The 24,059-nt window shown below is 39.1% G+C and overlaps 1 protein-coding gene across 1 annotated transcript in view; it reads left to right on the forward strand.

The window, feature by feature from the left end:
- Positions 1-12,190: 12,190 nt before the first annotated feature.
- LOC119885944 (metabotropic glutamate receptor 4-like) overlaps positions 12,191-24,059 on the forward strand; it is a 180,402-nt gene continuing 168,533 nt past the window's right edge. Inside the window, exon 1 of the mRNA XM_038696318.1 lies at positions 12,191-12,579. The gene's annotated coding sequence lies outside the window, so the exon portion shown is untranslated. The remainder of the gene's footprint in view (positions 12,580-24,059) is intronic.

Raw genomic sequence — 24,059 nt, forward strand, 5'->3', positions numbered from 1 at the left:
TCAGACAAACTGGGTATTTTTTAAAACTATTTTCTGACATTTAAGAAGACAAAACAATTCATGTATTTATTGAGAAAATGACCAGCTGATTGATTGATAAGGGACCTGGGGCCATATTACAGATACTTCCTAACCAGCAGATCCTATCTTAACTGCTTTGTAACCATGGTAATAAGGGGGTAACAGACATAATAGTTGATAACCGATTTTGGATTGAGTATTTAGGATTTCCTAACCTGAGATAAGATAGGACGAATTAACATAACAAAGGATTTCTAAAGTTAGTTAGGATTTGCTTCTGTATTACCAAAGTGGGAAAAACCCTATCTTAGACTCTTTCTATCTTAAGACTTAAGATGGGAACTTTCTGTAATAGGGCACCAGATTCTTAATTGCAGCTCTTAAACAAATTACCTTAAAACAATTATTTGATTATAAAAATGTTGTCAATTCATTTTTGGTCAATGAAATAATTTATTAATTCACTAATAGTTTCAGCTCTAGCTCCAACACCAAGTAGCCTAATACCAGGGTCAAACTCACCAATATCGATACTGATACTTTTTTATTATTCGAAGTGGCTAAAGTACTATGTAGGTTTGATATTGAGAATGCATCAGTAATAGGTTCATTATGAAATGTTTTATTTTTTACTATTCTCTGCTTATTAATTACCCAGTTTTTAATAATTAATGAATGATTAATTGAAATAATCGCTTCAATCACGCACACACAGCAACAGGGGAGAAAAAAGTACAAGCACAAGCACTAGGCCTAATGTGACCAGATCATCCTGAACTGGTCCTTGTCCACTTTACTTCAGTATTCCTCCTTCTTGCTTTCTGAAGATATTTCCAAATCTTTGTCTTTTTCCAAGAAATAGGTACAAATCTTAAAACTATGCTATAGTAGAACAGTTTTTGTCCCCTTGCATTATGAGCATTTTCTTCACAGCTATAGCATTTTTATAGTGTACATTTTTTATTTTGGAAAAATATATCTGCGATTCATTTATTTCTCCCAAGATCAAATGGTTCCAGTCCAGTCCAACTGGATATTTGACCATTTACACAAGTGAATTAGGTTATTAAATAATATAAATGTATTCATATTGACAGCTGCCATGTGGTGAAGTGCAAATTAGCTGAGTGGAAGATTAGATTGATAAAAAAAAACAAATTGTGACAGAAGAATAAATAACAACAGATGTGATTTTTGCAAATGTTCAAATTGTTTTAAAGTTTTAAGAAAATAATCTTTGTGGGCCTCTGGAATACATAAATAGAACTGCTTGAAGAGAATCCAATAATTAATAGGCATTTAAGCAATTATAGACATTTAGATAATGACAAAAGCATCCTCACATTGTATTTGCATAATCTTAGATGGATAAACAGCCTCTGTGCCACAAATTGGCTTACTTCATCTGATTCCCAAAATAACTAGTACTTGCCCCAATAGTGGTAGACCTTAAATGCACAACATTCTTTTGAATTAAGGCAATACATCTACTCACTCACTATCTACAAACAATATACACTGACTAAAAGTATGTAGCTGTAGTAGGAGAAGCAACCGCAGAGAGATGAAGGAAAAGCCTGGAGCTGCTGCCCAGCAGTGCGGTCTCCCTTGTGCTGCTTTCACACACTGACAAAACAGTTAATTAGTGCTTTGGAAAAAAGGCTATCAGTCAAATAACAACTTACAAAAACAAGTGACTTTAGTTTAAATCACTTTATTTGTATACAGGACCAATAACAAAAGTGAATTTTGGCAGAAAACTTGTTCTTGAGAGCTTAGGGACAAATCTGTTGATACACACTGAACTTCCCCATGACTCCTCACTGCCTTCAGCACTGACAGAGCAGGTAAATAGATGTGGATGAAGTCTGACTAGTAATACTGTTTCACATTAAAACATATGAATTCAGTTGAGTTGAATTATAACCTGCAACAATAACATGCAAAGCCTTAGCTACAAACCATTATTACATTAAAATCAAATAAACCAAAAGTATTTTTGAAATACTTATTTCTCTAATTTCTTCAGTTTCACAAGCATACCATCCAATATATGCACTACAAATTGTTAGCACAGTGATTTCTTATGGTAAGACATAAAAAAAAGTAAACATAATTGTTTATTCTTTTATATTGGTTGCTTCATTGCATATTATTCTCTGTCATTTTATTGCTTCTTTCATACTCCTGTTTGTCTTTTTCCCATTGCTTTTACTGCTGCAACAATCCAATTTCCCACCAGGGATCAATACAATTTCTTTACTTATGTTTCCTCTCCAGTTTCTCCCAACAGATCGGACATTTGAAGTGGATCATACTTTCCTTTCACATCTCAGATGCCTCTCCATTAAATCATCCCTGCTTTTACCATCCAATAACTGATACATCATATTTTAATATGTTCTTTCAAATGTGGATTATGGTACTATACCATATATTTTTAAAGACATATGTACATTTTTAGAATTAGTCAGGTATCTTTTATTTTATCTTTACTATTACTGTTATACTATCACTATTAATATTGTTGGATAAGTAGAATTTGGCAATAACACCTTTCACAGCAGTGAAACTCAACTTACAGTGCCTGGTGGCTTGAGGGCCATTTTCTAATTCACAATGAAAGTAAACTAATTCACACTGAGAATTTGTTTGATTGTTTATACCAATTAGTAAATGTTCACTAATGTCCCTTGGCTGTTAGTTGGGAAGTTGGATATTAGCCCATCAGCAATCTGTGCAATGCGCAGAAGCGGTGACACTGCAAAACGTTCACGTACACCTGACCCGCACAGCATTTGGGAGAAGTTTGCCCTCCTGTCTTTCTGCCAGGAAACCTTTTTAACATACATGTGTCAAGTGGTCGCAGTTTGGTTTGGTTTAGGCACCAAAACTACCTTAACTTTGCAAAAGTGGCCCCCGAGCAAAGCAATTTAAGTATCCCTGCTTTACAGGCATAAACATGGAAGTGCATAAACAAAATATGTTATAAAATGATAGGCTGTCTTGTAAAAGTGTGAGAGGGGATTACTTAAACCTAACAATTATTTTTTAAATTCATTTTTAAATGCTTCAAAAACAAAATATCTACACTTGTGTTAATAATATTTTAGCACTATTTTTTAAGATCATCATTGTTTGATATTCTCAGTCTCTCATGGTCATAGCTTATCCATGTCATGTGACATGCTTCAGTAAAAACAAATATTACTGGGACCACCACAGAAAATTGCAGATACACATTTCAAATTCACACCAACTACACTGCAGGAGGACACCTGTGAACATAAAACGAAAACAATACCTTAGTTTATATTTGATTTATCAGTCTAATTAAAATTAATACTTATTAAATGTATTTCCTGGTTTTTATGTGCTATGTGCTACGAAGACGCATGTTGTAAAAATGTATGATCTAAGGGTCAAAGACTTAACACAGCAAGATGGGTTTCATCCTGTGCGTCCTGCCTCTCTCTTCTTTCAAGAGGATGAGAGCAGGCTTTACACAATTAAGCATGTCTGTACAGGGTCATACTCAAGAGGTTGCACTTTTACTATCTGCAGTTGCTATGGCAACCCATTTTCTTTGTGTCTTGTGAGACACACACACGCACACACACGCACACACACACACACACACACACACACACACACACACACACACACACACACACACAGTCCCTGCCATGTCCAAAGGAGGGCGCTCACTTCTTTCAGTAAATATAGTAGAACAGTGGTTTTCAAAGTCTGAGACTGTGGGCCTCCCCTCAGACAAAGCTTGGGAAATGGCGCCCCACCCATCCCACCCCCCACCACATCTTTTGTTTACTTGGTAAATTTCGCGTAATTCCTGGATGCCTATGGGATCATGATTATATTATTTGATCCCATAGACACTCAACATTTGAGCCAAGATAGCCTAATATTGCTGTATGACATAATGTCTGACTACACCACATAGTTTTAAAACAGGTCTGTCCTAAGGCATTTATTAGTTTCTGACTATGATGGGGGGAAGACAGTTCCCCAAAACTACTGTATCTCAGAACCTTCACACATGTAGGCTATTCTATGTGATCTACTTTTGATAACTAATGCAATAAGTAACCCCTGAAAATTGTTTGGAACGCCCCTTAGGAGGCCCGCCTCACACTTTGAAAACCCCTGTAGTAGAGTATGAGCCATGGTTTTGAAAAGACTAGTCCCCGGTCATAATGTGCCTGTTTGGAACGGGATGATTGCTTAGCGTCTGGTTTTGCTGCTTCAAACAGTGAATACTGCTGATTTGAGGTGTGGATGAATATACATACACCAACAACATGAAAGAAATTGACAAAAATTTCAAGTATAATGAGGGATGCATTTAAAATACGCACATACACACAACAGAGAGCTTTTGAAAATATGTGCATCTGAAAATAAAGTGGGTCGATCATACTGGGCTCTCAGATCATTTATTGTCTGTGCCTTCAGTTCAGATCATTTGAGTGGGTATATTTGCTCAAACGATTTGTACTTATATGCGACAAAATGGTTTTGAACTGCCTGTGGGAAGTAGACTAAAAGCTGTGCATATGCTGTCTACTTTTCTCTTAAGAGTGCATGCCAGAAATCCATTCAGAAAAACAGTACTGAGTTATTAAAATTGTACACCAAATCAAGCCACTCATGATTAATTACGAAAGAACCCACAATGTGTATTTGGTCCACAAATGGTTAACAGCTCTTTTTCTCTACTATGACCCCAACGCTTTTGAAGTTTTTAAAGATTCAAGAAAGGATTTTAGTGGTAACAGCTGTTAATGTGTTGTTTAAAATACAACACATCTTCTTTGTAATGTACATGTTGTTTCCACATTATTACTTATGAATACACCGAAGTCAGAAGAAAGACTTCCCAACTTGGGAGATGGGACCATCAGGATGAAAACACGTTAGTGCAAGACCACCCATGCAAGTACGCTGTTGTACCGCCAGACTTCAGAGCAGCTTCTTTCCCCATGCTGTGAGACTCTTAAAGTTATCCTCAGAACACCACATCAGTTATTATTTAACCACCCATTTATAATGAATGTATGTAATGTTTTGGCTTTTTATGAGTAGCTTATGGAACTACAGCTTCTTCTCATTATACAACCTTATATTGTAAAATGATAAGTAATTCTACCTTGTACATTATTTGACTGTAAAACATTAATCAACTTTTGCATACTTTAGCATCTGTGCAGGCTAGGTGTGTTGCGTGTGTGTGAATGTGGGGAGGAGACAAGAGAAGGGGAGCAGATTCAAGAAGTAAATAAACACTAAAATAAGGTAGAAAATGACATAGAATAACCTACTGTCAATACAAATACAATATACACTGCTACCACACACATACCCCCATCGGCTGCTCCTGCCACAGTAACATTGTCTTAATGAGAGCTCAAAAGTCCGGGGAGCGGGTGTGTCGTGGTTCTGTCTCTCCGGACAGTGACACAAGACAATTGACTTTTGTGTCGCCGTTTCAGTCTCAGGTACAATGTGTCTCAGGGCAGGTTTACACCTAAAGGTCCGGTTCCTGAATCGAACCAATGCAAGGATGATACATTGTTTAAATGTTCTAACTGGTCAGGTTTGCACTCACAAAGGCAAAGCTATTTTATTGCTGAATATTTTGAATACCTCAGTGTTCTAATGCACCTTCTCTAGGAATTGAGAAATGTTCTCTTCACCCCAAATATTCAGGAGGCATCTTGCTTCATGGTGAGTCCAGGTTTGTCCCCTGCTAGTCGACATTTTCGTAGCAAACACCCTACTAGTTCACCAATCGCCAAAATAGGAAGAGAAAATATTTTTTAACCAATGAAATGACACATACAACAGAACACTTCCTCTTATTGGTTCAAATGGTGTTCACACCAGAAATGAACTGCTGCAGCGTTCACAATGTTTTCTTTTACTATTCCTAAGTCAGAAAATCTGCTTGTCACATCGACTGGCAGAGGACATGAGTCTAACGAGCTAAGTTATGTTTTTGTTCTAGTAATTTTGCCACTGCAAGCTGGATCACAGAGAACAGGTGCAGGTTGCACCAGTTTTTCAAGAAAGCCGAATACCAGGGATGGAAAGTGTACTAGAACATGTGACTCGCATAAAAGTATTGTTCCTTAAAGAATATTACTCATCTGCAAGCACAAATGTACTTAGATGAAAGTAAAAAATAGGTCAGTTAAAATACACTCTGAGAAACATTGCTGCATTACTAAATAGCAATGATGATATATATGATATATGATGATGATGTTATATGATAGATCTATTAAATTAAAAAACGCATTTTGGCTATAAAGTGCATGAACATGTCAACATATCACACCACAAAGCCCATATGTCCAAACCAACAATATATTCCTTTTCTATAGACAGCACTTTGCAGCCTGTGTATACAATTGGTTATAAACAATATCTACACAACAACCTAACTAGAATAAACCAGAAAAGAGGACAAAACGCAGTCACCACAGTGGGTTCAACAAGCATTACTATCCTACAGAAAGAAAATAAGCTGCCACTTCTTATAAAATCAAAACATCACCAAGGCAGACAACACTAAGGCATATAGAAACTCCTCGTAACACAAATATTAAACTTGCAGTGCGGGAACCTCTCCCTTCGGGTAGTTGTAACCCATTGTAGTCGGGCAAAACGACCTCTTACTTGGAAAAGTGCAATGCAGCAGTCCAAGTAGGAAACTCGGGAGAAATTCGTCTAGTCCGAGTTCGCCACAGCAATATGGCGGCGCACGCATTGAACATTAAAACAGGTTCTGTTACAACTTTAGAGGTTTACACAATTTTGAGCGGCTGTAACTTACGTTACTTTAATTAGAAAAGACTAGCAAGACAGTTAACTTACTTTATGTACGCCGATTCTCTTCATTATTGAATACGTCTTTATAGAATTGGCTTGCAGTTCAGACACTTTACATACAAACATCAGTTTGCGATGGTGTATATCCATGCTTTCCAGCAGATGACCTGACTGGGACTGGTCTGAAAAATGAAGCCAATCCAGAAAAGTGGCTTAAATATGCATTCTTTCTAATGGCCGGCAGGGGGTGACTCCACTGGTTGCAAAAAGATGTCAGACAGCATTGGAGTTAATTGACAAAATGACTTACTTCCCAATTGATTTATTACCTCGGTAAACACTTTCCTAATGAATTTAGTTCTCAATCAGGCTGAACATCATGCATGATTAGTTTAACTTGATATCTCCCTCTCACTCTAGACTGCATCAACATTATTAACTCTAAAACACTATAACATTAGCAGTTAAGTTAAATATATTGTTAGCCACCCTAAAACTATAACTTTTGTAAATCAAGTTCTTTATAGACAGTTTATAGTTATGTCACAACTGGACATGATTAAAGGACTTCCTGTTTACATAGCTGAGCTTGTTGATTGCTTTTGTTCGGATTGTGCTACAGATGTCTTCTAGCAACTGATTTTACTGAAATCTTTGCTTGCTAAGACATACTGTATATAACTTCTAAATAAATGGTGCAACCCGATTTAGTAAGTCAGTAGTTTGAAAGTAACTAGAGATCATTAAGAACATAAAAGAGACTTTTCATGCAAACTTGGTAATGGATTTACAAATAACTGGTGCCACCCAGTCAATGTTTGGAGTTGGTTCTTTTATAAGAGAACATAATAGAGTTGTAAGTGTGATAAACTCGATATATGGTATATTCTTTGATGGCATAGACAGAGGGGTCACAACCAGAGCTTTACAGTGGCGGAAGTGCAGGGATATTCATATAGTGCCATATCTCTTTATATTGCAATCCATGTGAAGATGTATGACACACAGCCAAAGGCTATTCAGCGGCTGAGGATTGTTTAATCAAAGACTGCAAATATATTGGCAAGATTAACCTTTCCAGCACCTTCTTTCTCCAGGTAAATATGCACGTTAATGACTAAATAAACAGGAGATTGTGTTGTTCTGCCCAAGGCCAGAATAGATTGTGCTCTGCTACACACATAAGAGAAGCAATTTACGGTGTTGTGATTATCTGGGCTTAAAGAGACATTGCCCTCTCTGTGTATGGTATCCTTTGCTAAAAGGTATCAGCAAGCTAACACTATGTAAAATCATTTGTTTCTTACATTGCATAGAATACTGCAAAAAACTATTTAAAGACAGAATATCTATTTGTTGTCAATCAGGAAAACCTGCTTTAGATGTGTAATTTTGCAAACAAATCCCTGTAATTGTACTTAAATCAGATCAATATTTCATCAATCAATTTATGTCTCACAACTTGTATCTTCTATATTTATTCATATTTAATAAAAGGCTTAGATTAAAGTACATTAGCCTGATATGAAAAACTGTATTACATTTTAATAGAAAATACTAAATATGACTTGTGTTCGTATTTGGATATGTTGTAATTCTCACATAGTAAACCACCAGGTATTTAAGGATGTGGTAAATGTAATAACCACCAGGGGCTGCTGTCATGCCAGTTACAACCAGCCCAAACTCAAGTTTCTAGTGACATTCAACAAGAACTTATTTATTTAATAGCCTAAGAGATAATGTATAAAGTATATTAAAAGATTATGAAATCAGTGAAATATAAAATACATATAATATAAAACAAAGTTTACCATTAACAGGAATATAGTTTGATATTTGTTACAAAACAGAAAAAGACCATACATTTTGCCTCATTCTAACTGCACAAATGTCTGTCACAGTAAATCAGGTAACTGTCCCTTAAATAATTAAGTTATTCCTTTTTTCATTTGAGTGGCATTTTAAAATAACATGGCAAAATATCCTGCAACAATGACCAGAGACTCAAAAGGTGCACACAAGGTTTTAGTGAGAAAAAGTGGAATGAGTGTGCTTTCACTCTACTCAGTTGACACCCACAGAAAAATGATATTTTTAGATCAAAGGTACATATAATATCCACATACTGTACTTTTTGTAATGTTGGCATCCCACCAGGAGCATACTTTGTTGTCACCTCTGAATGCCAACTACAACACAATGCTATCCTACTGTGCAAAGTTATTTACCATGACTAGTGGGATTGATATCGGTCATAAATAACAGTAATAATAATTTTACTAACTTCATTTACTAACTAAACTTAATTGGTACTCAATATCAGCAGCAATGTTAATGCAAGTAATGATAATTTTTCTTTGCAATTAATGTGCCAATAAATTTCTCGATAAATTGGTCCATGAAATATTGGAGAACAGTGGAAAATAGGATGTAGGGGTGTACCCTTGTTCTACATTTTCCATCCTACTTTGTCACATGATCCTACAGCTTTATAGTGGTAAAGACAACACCCTTAACAGCAACATTTTTATGTTGTTCACATGGCAACTTCCTAACTCATAGGAAAAGACAGCAATGCAATAAAGCCTGTGTCAGTGTTCTGTACTGTAGATGTAATTTGCACTGTAGCCAAGATTTTAGAGTTTAAAGGTTACACCTGTGACAACTGTTAGCCAGCCAGCATCTCAAAAAAATTAAATAAATTATATATATATATATATATATCACTCACACATGGAGCATATGGCCATTCTGCCTGCCCTGGCTGGCCTGTTTCATCTTTCTAAAACATTGCTTCAAACAGACAGTGACAAACTGAATCATTTCTCTGTCTTCCAACTTGTGGGTGTGTTAGACAGTCAGAAGCTCAATTTTATGTAATCAAATGTCAGCGTATAACCCCAGAGTTCAATATTAGATGACACAGACACTGATGAAAAGATGCAAGACACAAACATCATGTTTTGTTCCAAATATTAGATTATTGTTTATTTTGCAATGAGGGACTTCCATGCCTTCTCCCTCCTTTCCTCCTCCTCCTCCTTCTTCTTGGTCTATTTATCATCATTGTTATTCTTTAGTTGAACATTTTTAAAGCAGCTCTTTCTCAGTTAGTTTAATCCAACAGCAAGTTATTTAAGACCAAATACTCTTTTACAGTTAAAAGGGAGGCAAAGGGCTCTTTATAGAGGATTGAGTGAGTGGACAAAACAGCCAAAAACAGGTCAGAGCTGTCATAAGCAGAGGGTCACTCTAAATCATACAAATTTTACAGGAGGCCTGGCCTTTAATGAATCCCATCAATAAAGTGAAAATCTTGTGACCTCAGAATTTACATTTTGAATAATTCCCCTAATGTATCCATGAAATGAGAGACGTCTGGGGGCAGGCGATTATGCCTCAGTGGCTAGTCTTTTTCACTAGGATTGTCACTAGTGACTGGAATTAACATGGCTTAAATTCTCTCCGCCCCATAGCTAATTGAAACAAGTAATCTCCAGAGTTTGCCTTGCACAGAGGGACGAGGAGGACTCAGCGGCGTAACATGTTATCCTCAGAGCAGACATGTTCAACAAGACCGTCTCCCAGTGTATTTCAGTGGAAAGCAAAGCAGGAATGGGTCTCTTGGTGGAAATAACTTTTATATCCATTCGCCACAGCTAAATAATTCACTTATTATGCTAACTATTTTAAACAGAAATAGAACACTGGTTTGAGGAACTGACAGATGGAAGAGAGCTGATGCTATGTGGGGTAATAAAGAAATGTAAACCACTCTGTTCAATAATGTGCACAAGTTTGCTCTGTGATTTTTTGCATGACTTATAAGGTCCCCTGACAGCCCACAAGGCTGCCAGTCAGTCTAGTCGTGTAGCTGGAATTTGCTCCAGTAGAGGTTGGGATGAATATTCAGAGGCTCAGCTGCCTCCAAGGCCACAGAGACATAACACACCCCTCCAAGGACCCCCCCCCCCCCCCCCCCACACACACACACACACACACACATCCCTCATCTCTCCATACACAACCACTTTCCCTTGATGTGGTGGACTCAGTCCAACAATCCACAGGTGTGACCCACTCAGACCTGTGAAAGCCTCCACACACCACGCGGCCCTGTGATCAGGAAGGCAGAAAGAGCAGCTGTGCATATACAGGAAGTAAAGGCGGAATCACCACCATGAGCCTCCCAATGGACATCATGGAAAATTAATCAATCCCTCCTCCTGCAGGACTGCAGGTTGCCCCCATATGCCACAGTTAAACTGATTGATGAGGATGTTCTTCGTCTCTCTGCAACACACTTTGTAGACTTTTGAAGGTTAATAGCCAAAAGATTGATCAATCAATCGCATTAAAGTCTCAAATAATAACATACCACGCTTGGTTTAAAACTAATTTCTCGCTTTTTTGCTGGATAATGTTGGACATATATAGGCATGCCCTTGGACATGATTTCATATTGCTTACTATGCTCCAGAATGTGGCTGGTGTCTGTCAGTGAAACTCCCGCTCCCGCGCGCGCGCACACACACAAAAAGCCAAATCCAGCATCTATATTGAGTTTTCGCCATGGTTTTCGCACTTGGTATGTTCTGTCAATGTCTACGGACAGTCTCCCAAGCTCTTTCAACTCAACATAGGCTACTGCATAGGCTGCGCCACAGCGCCTGTAACGTTGGAGGCGACCTAGAAGAGTCATAGGCTGTTTAAACAATCAGAAAACATCTTCTGTTGTCAGCGTGAGGACTGGATTGATTTCGCAGATATTGCAGATTAATTTGATATTCACAGACATGAGAATATTAATTGGGTAAGATAAAATTGTTGCATCTCGTCTTGCTAGTCCAAATTATCTGACAGACATAAGATGCAATATTGCAAATAATTAACTGCCCTTAATAATGAGGTAGCCTATTTTACAGTTTAATTAGCTAGACGTAACTGTCAGTGCAGACAGACAGAGTGGTTTTCTGTGCTAGTTAATTCACTTCACAGAGAAAAATAAATGTAGTACAAACCCCGACATTGAAGTCTGTGCTGAGAAGGTAGACACCAGGCGGCCAAATCGACGTTAAGATTTAACAAATGGAAGCAAAAGCTTCATGTCACACTTTGACTTTGCAGCCGCTGCCAGAGCGCTGGTGGTATTACATGCTGTAATCTGGTATTCACACCCTTTCCCCCACATTCGTTGATGGTGCATTTCTTGCCTGATAAAGGCGGTGTGCTGCGATGCATTTAACATCAATCACATCCAGTGCACGGGGCGCATACAGTCCTCCGTCTATCAGCTGGAAAGTGCTTTCGCCTCGGGTGTGGGATATGCGCCTCTCCGCTCTATTATCCCGTAAAAATCCGATCCTCTCATCGTAGGAGCTGTATTAGTGAGTGGCCCTACTGGACGTGCCATTTTTTCCCCATTACCATGCAGCCTAAAGTTGGGACTTGAGACTTTCGGCACCACTTTTCTGTGGACAGCGCTCGCAATGGTTTTGGGGGGGTTGTCGACGCAGCCTCGAAATGCTTGTGGATTCCTTTTGGATACTATTCAGAAACAATGTTTAGATGTTGATTGTTAAAAAAAAAAGAATTGCTCAAGAAATCGTCCCTTCACAGATTAAAAGACCCAACAAGGTACGATTTTGCTTTGGATATGGGTCACTTCTCGTAAAAGGATTCTTCGTGGGCAGGAGATACGGGGTAAGTAGCCTATACAGCCCCCCATGCTGCAGAAAATGGGTCATCTACATCAATCAGATGTTTAAAAAATGTCGTGACTTAAATGTACTTAAGTCTAAAGGCGGAGTATTGAAAAGAAACTGACAATTAGTATTCATGATACAAATCCGGGGATGTACGCAAAACATATTTCATGTAACTTGCATGCTCCAATGCGGTTTAGTTAGCCTAATGTTCCATAATGTTATGACAGTTTTGAAAAGTAGATCTCTGAATTGCTTGTAACAAGGAGTGCAACGCCCAGGACTGTGGGCTATATGTGCATTGATTGTTTTTACGCGTTAAGGCGCAGCGTTTTGTGTGGAGCTCGGTGCCTTGCTGCGCTGCAGGGATGCCTGAAGTCTCGCAAAATATGATAAAAGAATGACTCAATAGCCAAACTGCTGGAGCTACAGTGTTTGAATGTAATCATAGTTGCAGCCTTGAAAGCACAGATTAGACCAATCCATGAGACAAATATTTTCATTACAAGCCAATCCAGTTTGTCTCTGAATGGCAACGCAGGGATGCAAACAGCGGCTTCTTCATCCCCAGCTCCCCTGGATTTATCTCATCTCCACCTCCCTCTTCGTGTCTCCCTCTCAGCCCTGAAACAAGTTGAGTCACGTAGGGGAGCACCCTGGCTGGGTGGTGGTTTGTGAGTGTGTGTTGGGGTGGGTGGGTGAACGGTGTGTGAAGCATCGATTGTCAGCCACTGTGCTGTGCAGATGTGCAGCCTCGTGGCAATCGTAGCCAGATTGGAGACAGTGGTAGAACTGCTGATGCAAGACTGTGCACCCCAGAGCAAACTTTAATACATTACTTAGGCATGCATGGTTGTTACTTCAAGGCCATTATTCTGTTGACAGGGATGTATATTGTACTTAATCTGCATGTACACTGTTTGTTTGTTGGCATATAAAACAGTGCTGGATTAAAGGTCAAGGACCATAAGATACCTGACACACAAAGAAACCATGGTATTAATTCTGCTCTCTCAGGCCTTTCTGTGGGGCCAGAGATTAGCTTTGTGCCATCTTACTCTCATAGCGTCAATTCATGGTGGGGGGGCTGCAGTGATTGCAGCCAAATATGCCATTGTCTGCATTCCCTCTGAACTTATAGCCAAGAGGGGAAATGTTCCTCATATCAGTGGGTAATTATCTAAAGAGTCTGACTCAGCAAAAGAGAGATTTTAATTCAATCTTGTCCAGCCTCTGAGCTCCCACGAGATAGATTTTATGTCTTACGTTGGGTTATTCTTGTTGGCATGTTCTTCACAACCGCTGTGACTGATAGCCTACCTGGATCTAGCTACAAAGCGTGCTTAAGAAATCTTCCCCAGAGAGAGATTGGGAGGAATACTGTGTGTAGATTGTAGCTGGCAGAGAGGTGCAGGGCTTATTCAAACAGCCCTAGACTTACTTTTCCAAGCTTTGCCTGGCTTATCATATCCTCCGAGTTAGTTTAGCAAGTGCAGACTCAGCATAAGACCCCTGGTTTGCCTGCTGCTAAGTTCTCGTGTTATGTCGTGGGCCAGAGTGTAAGCAGCTATGAGGATATACTGTACTGCCTCTGCTTAATAATAAACAAGGACACACCAGCATACTGTAGATTTTCTTGCCCCAGAATTGAAATGCTTCGCTGCTTTTCACTTGGTTGGCAAAGGGGTCAAATAATGAACACATCGCATTCACTTGATGGAGCCCATGATGATTAAAGTGACTGAAATTATTCCGGGGGGGGGGGGGGGGGTAGCCACTCTCCAGTAACCACATCTTTTACTGTAGCTACTGCTGCATGGATCTAGGAGCAAGACTGCAATAAACAAACATGTGCACTTCCCAAAACAGACCCGTGGTTAAATTCCCGATAGACCTCTGTTGTTCCCTTTTACAAAAGATTGTGCTGGAAATGGGGAAATGTATGTGCAGTGTAAAGAGCCCAGGTTCCATCTTCATTCTCCTCCCGGCAGACTCCATCTGCTCGCTGGGGAGGTTTTCCAAATAATCCCATAGAAAGACAGGGGGAATGAAAAAAACATGGCTACACTACAGACACAGCATGCTCAGTTAATGAAAACCAGGCCACTTATCCTGAAATAAAATAAACGAGTAGGTAAATACCTATGTAAAAAGTATAAATACATGACTAAATGACAATCCCCGCACTAATTTATGCCCTCATGTTGCATTAGCATATGTATCCATGCACAAAACACATGCACGTACACACACACACAGATGTATTTCCTTTCTATATGCATCTAGAAGCATCTATGAATTTCTTAATTTGGAAATTTGTCAGGTTTTCAGGAAAACATCCTACAATTAGCTGACCACATTTTATCCCTGTAATGAGTTTTTTGTATTTTATTTGTTAATAGTGTATAAAAATGTTTTCAAATAGATCAAAGTCTATGACAATTAAGATAATAAATACGAGATGTGTATGAATTGCATCAGGAGTTCATGGAGACCATTTATTCTGCATTATAATGGTCCATTGACACTGAGAGGATGTCCCATTCTTAGGCTGATGGATGGAAATTCAGTGTCTGTCCTTTTAACAGGTAATCACATAAGAACAGACAGTATTGTCTTTCTATCTGTTTCACTTTTGTGCATTAGGTTGTAAATTTAGAGTAAAGCAACAGGTAGAAATGAGACCTTCAAATAGCATTTTAATGTTGGTAATTCATCTTTTGAAGTAATTTGCTACCAAATATTGACTTCCATTGACTAGTATGAATTTCACACATAACATGGATTCGGTCCTTATTATATTTTTGACATATCATTAATTCTGAAATATTGTGGGAAAACGATTGGATTTCAAGTTATTAACAAAGGAGAGAAACAACAACAGCAAGATCCAGAAGAGTGATGTTGTGCATTTCCTGAGTCATCATACACACAGATTCTTCCTAGGGCAGCGTTGTGTGAAATGGAGTGTGAAATGAGTGCACTTAACATCTCTGCAGTGGATTATACACATTATCTTGCACTAGGGTTGTGAGAGCATCTTGCCTCTCGCCTGTGAATCTGTCATCAAGTTACATTCACCGTTACTCAAGTTCATTTCATGTTCCCTACATGCCTGAGTCCGTTTCTTCAATCAGTCCACGCCAGGAGTTCCAGACACGAGTGAAACAATATTTTCAAGTAATTCTTAGAGTTTACTTGAACTTACTTGGAGCACCACGCAGGGTTTTCCTTCTGTCGGATGAATTGTCAATCACCAAAATGTATTCAAACTGACTTTTAACCTGACTAAACTTTCTTTTGCTCTTTATTACAAACAATATACACATCTGGAAGATTGTTATATTCCAGTCAGATTGATAGAAGGGAAATGCGCTTTGGTGTCCTTTTATATGAATAATGAATAAACACCTCTATTGCAGTAAAAATTCAACTCACAACACTTTTTATCCATGAATGCAGCTATTGTCAATGTACATTTTTTGGGGCCGCAGTTTGGGGCATTTTGTTGTTTGTGATGTATTTTTCACATTCATCCAAACACAAAAGATGTGGTGACACATTAGTATTTTTGCAATGCATCTACAATGAAAAACCTTTCCCTTTTTAAAAAAGTATTATCATTTTAATATTTCTTAGACTCTATTTTTTGTTCAAGTTTTAATAAAGCAGCATACTGTACAACAATGTGAACATACTTGATGACATAAGACGGGACATTTTTTAGTGTAAAGTCAAATGTATACAGTGTATTACAATGAGAAAATGACCTATAGGAAGAAATGAAGGAATACATTAAAAAGACACAAATTACAAGGAGAGCAACACTATAGCCACCATAGCACTGGGCCTACATCACAGAACGGGTACTATCACTCTTTCGCTTTTACTTTCTCCACCATAAGTGGCCTCAGCAGACCAAAATGCAGTGGGAAAAATACTGCATTTCAAGAGTAAAAGGGACAACCAAGATCACAGACAAAGCCACGTGTTCACAAGCTGAACAGCTAGTTGTACTGATGTGCTCACAGCTCCATATTTGCTGCAAATTACAGTAACATAGTCATACTTTGCTTCTCTGGGGGTTGTCAAAAGACATTCTGGGAACCCAAGATTGCAGGGAACCACACACTGTAGTTTGTAGTAGTAGTTTAGTAGTGAATGAGACAGGTGGACTACAAAAGGGCACACAAAGAGGGAAATATCACCTTTTCATTATAAAGTTAAATGTTGAATGCATTAAACATCACACACTGATGACATTTCACAACTTAACAAAAACTTGCAATTATAGGTGGGGTTTTTTTGGCCACTTGGATGGTAGTGGAAACCTTTTTACAGATTCAGCAGACACAAAGCAACATTATCATTCATTTGGAGTTGTGTTTCAGATCACCTGGCTAATGTAAGTTGAATAGTACTTCTCTTATAGATCTGTTTTTGGTCTCCTGAGGGAAATATCTGGCTCTTTGGCTGCTAAGTGCTCCACTATGATCACAAAGGAGTCGTTAGCGGGATCTGGCTGCTGTTTGGAGCTGGACAAGTCGCATACAATGAGTTTTTAGAGCATTTTCTGTGTAAGCAGCAGCCTGCTGCAGCCGTAAAATGATGAGAGTGGTGGGAGTGAACCAAAACAGCCGTAAAACCAATACAATGAGCTGAAAGGGGCATAGTTCGTAGATCTGAGGAGAACTGCAGAATCAGGTGATTCTCTGTGGCTTCATGTCTACAGGTGACACCTTTCACATCACACAGCCATAGCTGCTTTAAATATAAAAGTATTCACTGAAATACACAATAGATAATGATACATATTGATAACATGACTAATCATCACTTTTTTGGGTTGAAATTAAAATTCTGATGTCCGTCAAAGTAGAGATGGATGTCATTAAACCCATGAGGGAGGAAACCAATGTGTGAGTAAAGAGCCCTTTGATTATTACATTTATTCATTTAGCTGATGCTTTTATCCAACTTACAATTGTTATACATGTCAGAGGTCACACGCCTCTGGAGCAACTACGGGTTAAAGTGTCTTGCTCAGGGACACATAGGTGGATGGGTCACAGTTGGAATTGAACCCAGGTCTCCCACCCCAAAGGCAAGCATCTTATCTATGCGCCACCACCACCCACATCATCATTACCATACATCACACAAAGTAAAATCCAAAAAAACAAGATGTAAGATCTTCCCTACCTCTCATAGCCCTCAGCTCCCCTCAGGACCTTCATGCCACCCTCCAAACCACCACCTTTGCCTCCCACTATTTCCCCCCCTTTGCATAATAAATTGCATTAACTGGTAGACGTGGGCAAGACAACATATTTGAATGGGCAGCACCTGTTGACAGGTTTTGTTGACATGAAATTATGGCTACCATAGAAGTGAGCTGTAGAGTGTGTCTTGTGTTCCCTTCTTTTCCGCCCAAAGAGTGACAGTTCCAAAGATAGAAGACATTGGAGATGTGACAGTGCTGGTGTTACCAGTAACAGTTGCCTCCTATTTCCCAAAACTATCACCTATGTTGTCTTTTCCTGCTGTTCATGCACGGTTGTGTAATGTTTGCTGATTTCAGTGCTTCTGTATGGCACCTGCATAGTGAAATAATAGAAAAAAAGCAGCTGTCAGGCACCAGCTTTTCAGAAACCATATTTAGACATACTTTATTTCTCCTCTTCGCTACCTTTAAAACCCAGCACAACTAAGGTGCTTTTAGTGATGTTTCCATTTTTTTCTCAAAGATTTTTTTTAACATATATCGAATGTATTTAATTTGAAATGTATGTGTTTTATTAAGTCTGTCTGTGTAAACCTGTATAGTTGGGTTTTTCAGTGCTCTTGTCCCCAGGGTGCGAATTAAACAGTGACAACCGGGGGGGTCACCTTTTTTTCCAGGTCAAAAAGAAAACCCAGTACAGCGCAGGCATGGGCTTCAGTAAACTAAAATTTTACAAAGCTTACAATATCTTTACATATTTAACTAATTTGTGCAGTCTCTAGATGGTGATGAATAAAATTCATTACACCAGTTAATGGGGGTCCCATACCACACAACAACTTCTAGTCAGAGGTCACTATTCTACAGCAAAACTGCCAAAAAGTCAGACACACAACAGCAGACCATCATGACCTCTCAGAACAGACCCACACAATGTTGAACCGGAACCAAAGACACTATCATTAAATACAGTCTGCGTTATCATATCTAATTCTTAATTATTATCATTTCAAGTTTTAAGTTTCAACTTTTTTTTTAGCAAATACCTCCTTTCCTCCTGCTTATGTTGACTGTGAATGAAATGTAACCTGCGTTCAATAAAGCAGTAGTCATACACCTTTGGGGAATTGTGAATTTTTGGGTCTCTAGAAATAATATTAAACAGAGTACTGTCTAGTCCTGCTCTATACAAAAAGTGCAATGAGATGCATTTTGTTATGAATTGGGGCTATATAAATAAAACTGAATACATTTGCAATAACAAACCTGGATTTTAACATTTACCTAGTCAGGTAAAACTGTGAAAACAAATATGATGCTTATTGTAGAAAGCAAATACTTAAAATGAAATAATAAACTACATATTGATGTCAAAATGTGTATCTACTTTAACTAATCCTCAATTTCACTGCTCATGCCTAAGCACCAGTGTTAGCTGACAATTAGATAAAATATGGATATAGTAGTGATGAAATGACAGGCTAGCTAACATCACATAGCTCATTTTAATTAAAAGAAATGCTAATTACTAAACTCTGAAGTTAGGAAAGTTAATGTATTAAATAAGCTAGATAGCTAACTACTGACATTAACTTACAGTGTCTCCTCCAGCGTGTGGTGGGCCGGACTGGACCACCCCCTGTAATTGAACCATGCTTGTCCCGCAATACCAGTCTAAAAATCATTGTGGTGAACCAAAAATCGTTTTGTGACATAACAATAGCAAGAGAACATCTCTTTCAGGTTCCTGCAAAAGTAGTAAATACTTGCAAGTAAGTTTAAGACCAGACTGGAAAGCAGTGTTTCGCCACTCTGTGTACCTGTGCACCTGTAACCACACCCAACAGTGATGTCACAGTTCACTGCACACACCCTAGAGTAGGCTACACTTCTATATCACTGCAGCAGAGTGACACGTTAAAACACTAGAGGTTGGCAAAAACAATGTTTTCAGCAGCAGTTTTCAGGGACAATGTTTTCAGCTAGCAGTAATTAATTTTATGGCCACTTGGGGTCAGCAGAAGAAACTATGAACACATAGGCGTGACAAAATAGGTGCGTGGCGCTGACTTAATGTGATGCATGCTGGACTTAAAATAAGGCATGCTGGTTAGAAATTGTGACCGCTTTCGCCGGCGCTGCAAAACGTCACCATGTCACATGACATTATAACCTCGCGGGAGCAAGGCGGCTGTAGGTGCCGAGTCAGGCGGCCGCAGTTGCTTTTCTGCGGCTGCACATAGTTGGAACTACATTCAGTAATTGATCTCAGGTCACAGTAAGCTCACGCAGGTAGATTGTGTCCGACTTGACGGCGCCGTTTTTATTCCCCCGCCCCTGCAGCTCACGTTAGACTATCAAGTCTGCGAAAGTCCGCCGCAGTCATCTCGAATGCATGTCTCATCACCTATAAATGTGATAGCAAACATTCGCTTATTTACAGATATAGCAGACATGGAGCAACATAAGAATTTATTTGGAGTCATGTTTGTGTCCACCCGATGACTTTAAGTCCAATATTCAAACTCTTTTTAACTCTTTAACTTGAGCTACACCAACTCTGCTGGCTCTTTAGTTGCTGTTTGCAGGCTAGTAAATCTGTTATGCGTTGACGCGTCTGAGCCCCGAATCCAACATAATATAGTGTGATGTGTTTATTTACAAAGCTTTTTTTTTTTTTAAACGTATAGCTGTAGGATTTAGCTTCACCGTAGGTAAAGTCCAAAATAACAAACAAACAAATCTGAAGGTATGACAAATATAACCTTGTAAAAAACAAAGAAATCTAATTACAGTGACTTACCTCCCTAGCTACAAACTCTACAAACACAAAAGCATCAGTGTGGCTCTTACAGACTATACCCAAAACATTTGAAACAGGAACGAGCGTGGCCTGAGTTGTGCCCTGTACAGCACCATCGCAATCCTGGCCCAGTGTACCCAAACCTTCAAGTGGTATCAGGAATGAGCCGATCACGGCACAACTGTCACACATCAAATGCCGTCATTCAAGCTGATGGAGAGAGAACACATTGATAGCACAAAAAAAATAAAAATACCTCTGCAGTCGTAACGCTGCTATTTAGTGTTGGGTCTGCAGAGTCTGTTGATAATTTTCTGTGGGTTCATCACTACAAGCGACCCCTTTCACATTCTCCATCATTTTCATCCATTTCATCCGTCATTTGATCCATTGTTAATATAAAAATGTTGATTAAAGCAGCTTCATGGACAAATTAAAGGAAAATCTTTTAGTGGACCAAAATGAGGGGAGGAACAAACAAAAATGCAAAGGAAATGCAGAGGATCGCCTGTGACAAAATGAGACACCAATCTTGACATCTGAGCATTGGTGTGATCAAGCATAGCCACAGCAGAAGGCAATCACATTTAACTATATACTCAACCATAGTCTTCCTTGAATAGATACAGATGCAGGGGTATTCATGCACTAATCACAAAACCCTTCAGAAATCGAGGAAAAGTCACCCACATTCTCCATCATACTAAAGTGAAAACAATAAACTTGTTTGTCACCTATTGAGATCAACCACCACAGCCTACAAAGGGAATGTGTGGCTCCTACCCACTGAAATGTGCCTGTAGACACTAAACACATGCACCAGTACTTACCTAAAATCCCAATATATGGTACTAGTCGATTGATAGCAAATGTATATGCAACCAAACAAATGAGGGACAAAAGCTGTATCTAGCATTTTGGGAATTATTTTTTCCAAGTACATTTTCAGTAAGGTTCAGCGATATAAAAAAAAAAATCATATTGGGATTATTTTGACAGATATTGCGATTGCAATATGAGACAAGATTATAGTGGCAATTTGTGTGTTGAGTGTTACTTTGGTAAAGGTTAGGGAAAGACTGTAGATCTGTTCAAATGTTAATAAAGTAAACGCAACATGTCTCGTGTTTCATGCTGTCAGGACCTACCCCATCTGAGGGTTGTCCTCCCCCCTAAAAATATCATTAAATAATATGATATATACTTAAAATAACTGTGCAAGTAGTAAAACAAAACAAACGAAAATGGGCAAAGAAAGGTGTTTTAAGTGTATAAACATTTACCTCCCCCTCCCTTGCCTCACAGTGGTTTGGTCCACTGCCTGCTTTCCCCCTTTCATTTACACACACAAGTCCGGTGGGAGAGAACAAAGTTTGAATCGCTTCAGAAGTTGTGGAACTGCTTTCCTCTGTGTACAAATATCTTACACATGTACAATTGTGGCTGTATTACTTCAAAAATTGCTCTTGAGAAATTTCTTGTTTACAAAAAACCTAACTGTTAGAGGAAATTTACGCCCATTGATGTTGATTACCTTTCATTATGCTTCTCTCAGCATATTGCTTTTGATACTTTCTTGTATAGAAAAATTATTTCCATGAGACAATGTTGCAGGAGTAGATTTTGTAACATGCTACTCTCCAGCATCATCCTCAAAGCACCAAATGAGGAAATATCTTTTGGAAGAATGGTGTCTCTGCATTCCACAGCAGAGTCTCTACCAAGGAGCTGTGTTGTGATGGCCCAACACCTTTTTAAGGCACTGCTAATGGTACCCAAATGTAATTCAAACTGCACCGGCACTGGTTTCGATGTAGCCCAGTGCACACATATATTGCGGCATGCCTATATTGCAATGCAAATATCTTCCCGAATGTTTTCCTGTATAATGACCACAAGTCTCAATGATATATTCCACTTTTTTTAGCTCTACATGAAACTATTTATTCAACACACTTAAGGTGACATGCTTGTTGAGTGGATCTGAGGTCAGGTGGTTACAGCAATTTATAATGAAGCCTTGCAGATGCACAACTTTTAGCCGTCTTGCCATTCTATTGCTTGACTCCCAATTGGGTCAGCAAGAAAATAATTTTAATGGCAGTCGATGCAGGGTTCAGGTTGGTTTCTACAATGACTCCCTCTGTACCAGACGAGATTTCTATGCAGCCCTCACTTATCAACACAGGTGATGATAATGTGGCAGCAATTATTGGCTCTGACATCAGCATGGCTGCCTGGGCCGTTACCTGCAGACAGCTCCGGTTCTCATGGTCACAGTCTGCTGGCTGGGAGGAAGGTGTTTGATTCAAAAAATGGCTCTGCTCAGAAATAGATTGCTGGGCTTGTTATGATGATTGAAGATTAGTGTGGTGCAGGTTCTGGAGAATCGACAGAACATGAAGAGAGCTTTATATCTGCTATATGACTGATGTGCCCTAGAATTAGTTTCTTTGGGCACCAACATGAAGTCTGAATCCACTGTCTTGTGGCGATGTATTTAACTTTGCAACAGCTGATTAAACTGTCTCTGCTGTCTTTTTAACAAAGCATGACAGGATGACAGTTTGACAGTGAAACCTGTTATATTTTGAATCTGCAGTGCACTGTTCACAGGTACCAGTGGCACGGGAAAATTAAAGTGAAACTTCCAATCACTGGTGTAGATGTACATGCAGGCACACAAAGGCAAAGTGGCGTAACTCAATTTATGTGATAATCTACCCTCAATTGCAACTCCAGCACTGCAATTTAGGTTTCAAATTAGGGTCGCAAATAAATGTGTATGAATGTGTTTTGCACATGCACACATTCTCGTGACGTTGACTTTTAATTTATGGAAGATAGAACTAAGAAAGGGGCGGCAGGGGTGGTGCAGTGGTTAGCACTGTCGCCTTACAGCAAGAAGGTCGTGGGTTTGAAGCTTGGTCATCCCAGGCCTTTCTGTGTGGGGTTTGCATCTTCTCCCTGTGTCTGCATGGGTTTTGTCCGGGTGCTCCAGCTTCCTCCCACCATCCAAAAACATAGAGGCCAGACTGATTGTTGACTCTAGATTGCCCTTAGGCGTGTGTTTGAGTGGTTGTTTGTATATCTGTTTGCCCTGCGATGGACTGGCGAACTGTTCTGGGTCTACCCCGCCTTTCGGCCGATGTCAGCTGGGATTGACACCATCCACCCGCGACCCTGTACACAGGATAAGCGGTTGACGATGAGTGAGAGCTAAGGAAGGAAGGAAGGTAGAGCGAAGGGAAGGAACAAGCAGAGAGGGATTTGTGCTAAATTGAGGATTGCAAGTTATTTCTGTCCTATTTTTCATATCGTAGAAAAATAAAAAGTAGCCTGAGCAGACTTCAACATGTGAGTATTTACTGAATCTCTGTGCAATTGCTTTAATCCTCTACATGTGGTTATCATTAACAGGGGGTGCCTAAAATAAAATCTAAAAACCTGT

The sequence above is a fragment of the Micropterus salmoides genome, unplaced genomic scaffold (assembly GCF_014851395.1).
Source record: "Micropterus salmoides isolate LMB-PRFRI ecotype aquatic unplaced genomic scaffold, ASM1485139v1 Ms_hic_scaffold_4, whole genome shotgun sequence".
NCBI lineage: Eukaryota > Metazoa > Chordata > Actinopteri > Centrarchiformes > Centrarchidae > Micropterus > Micropterus salmoides.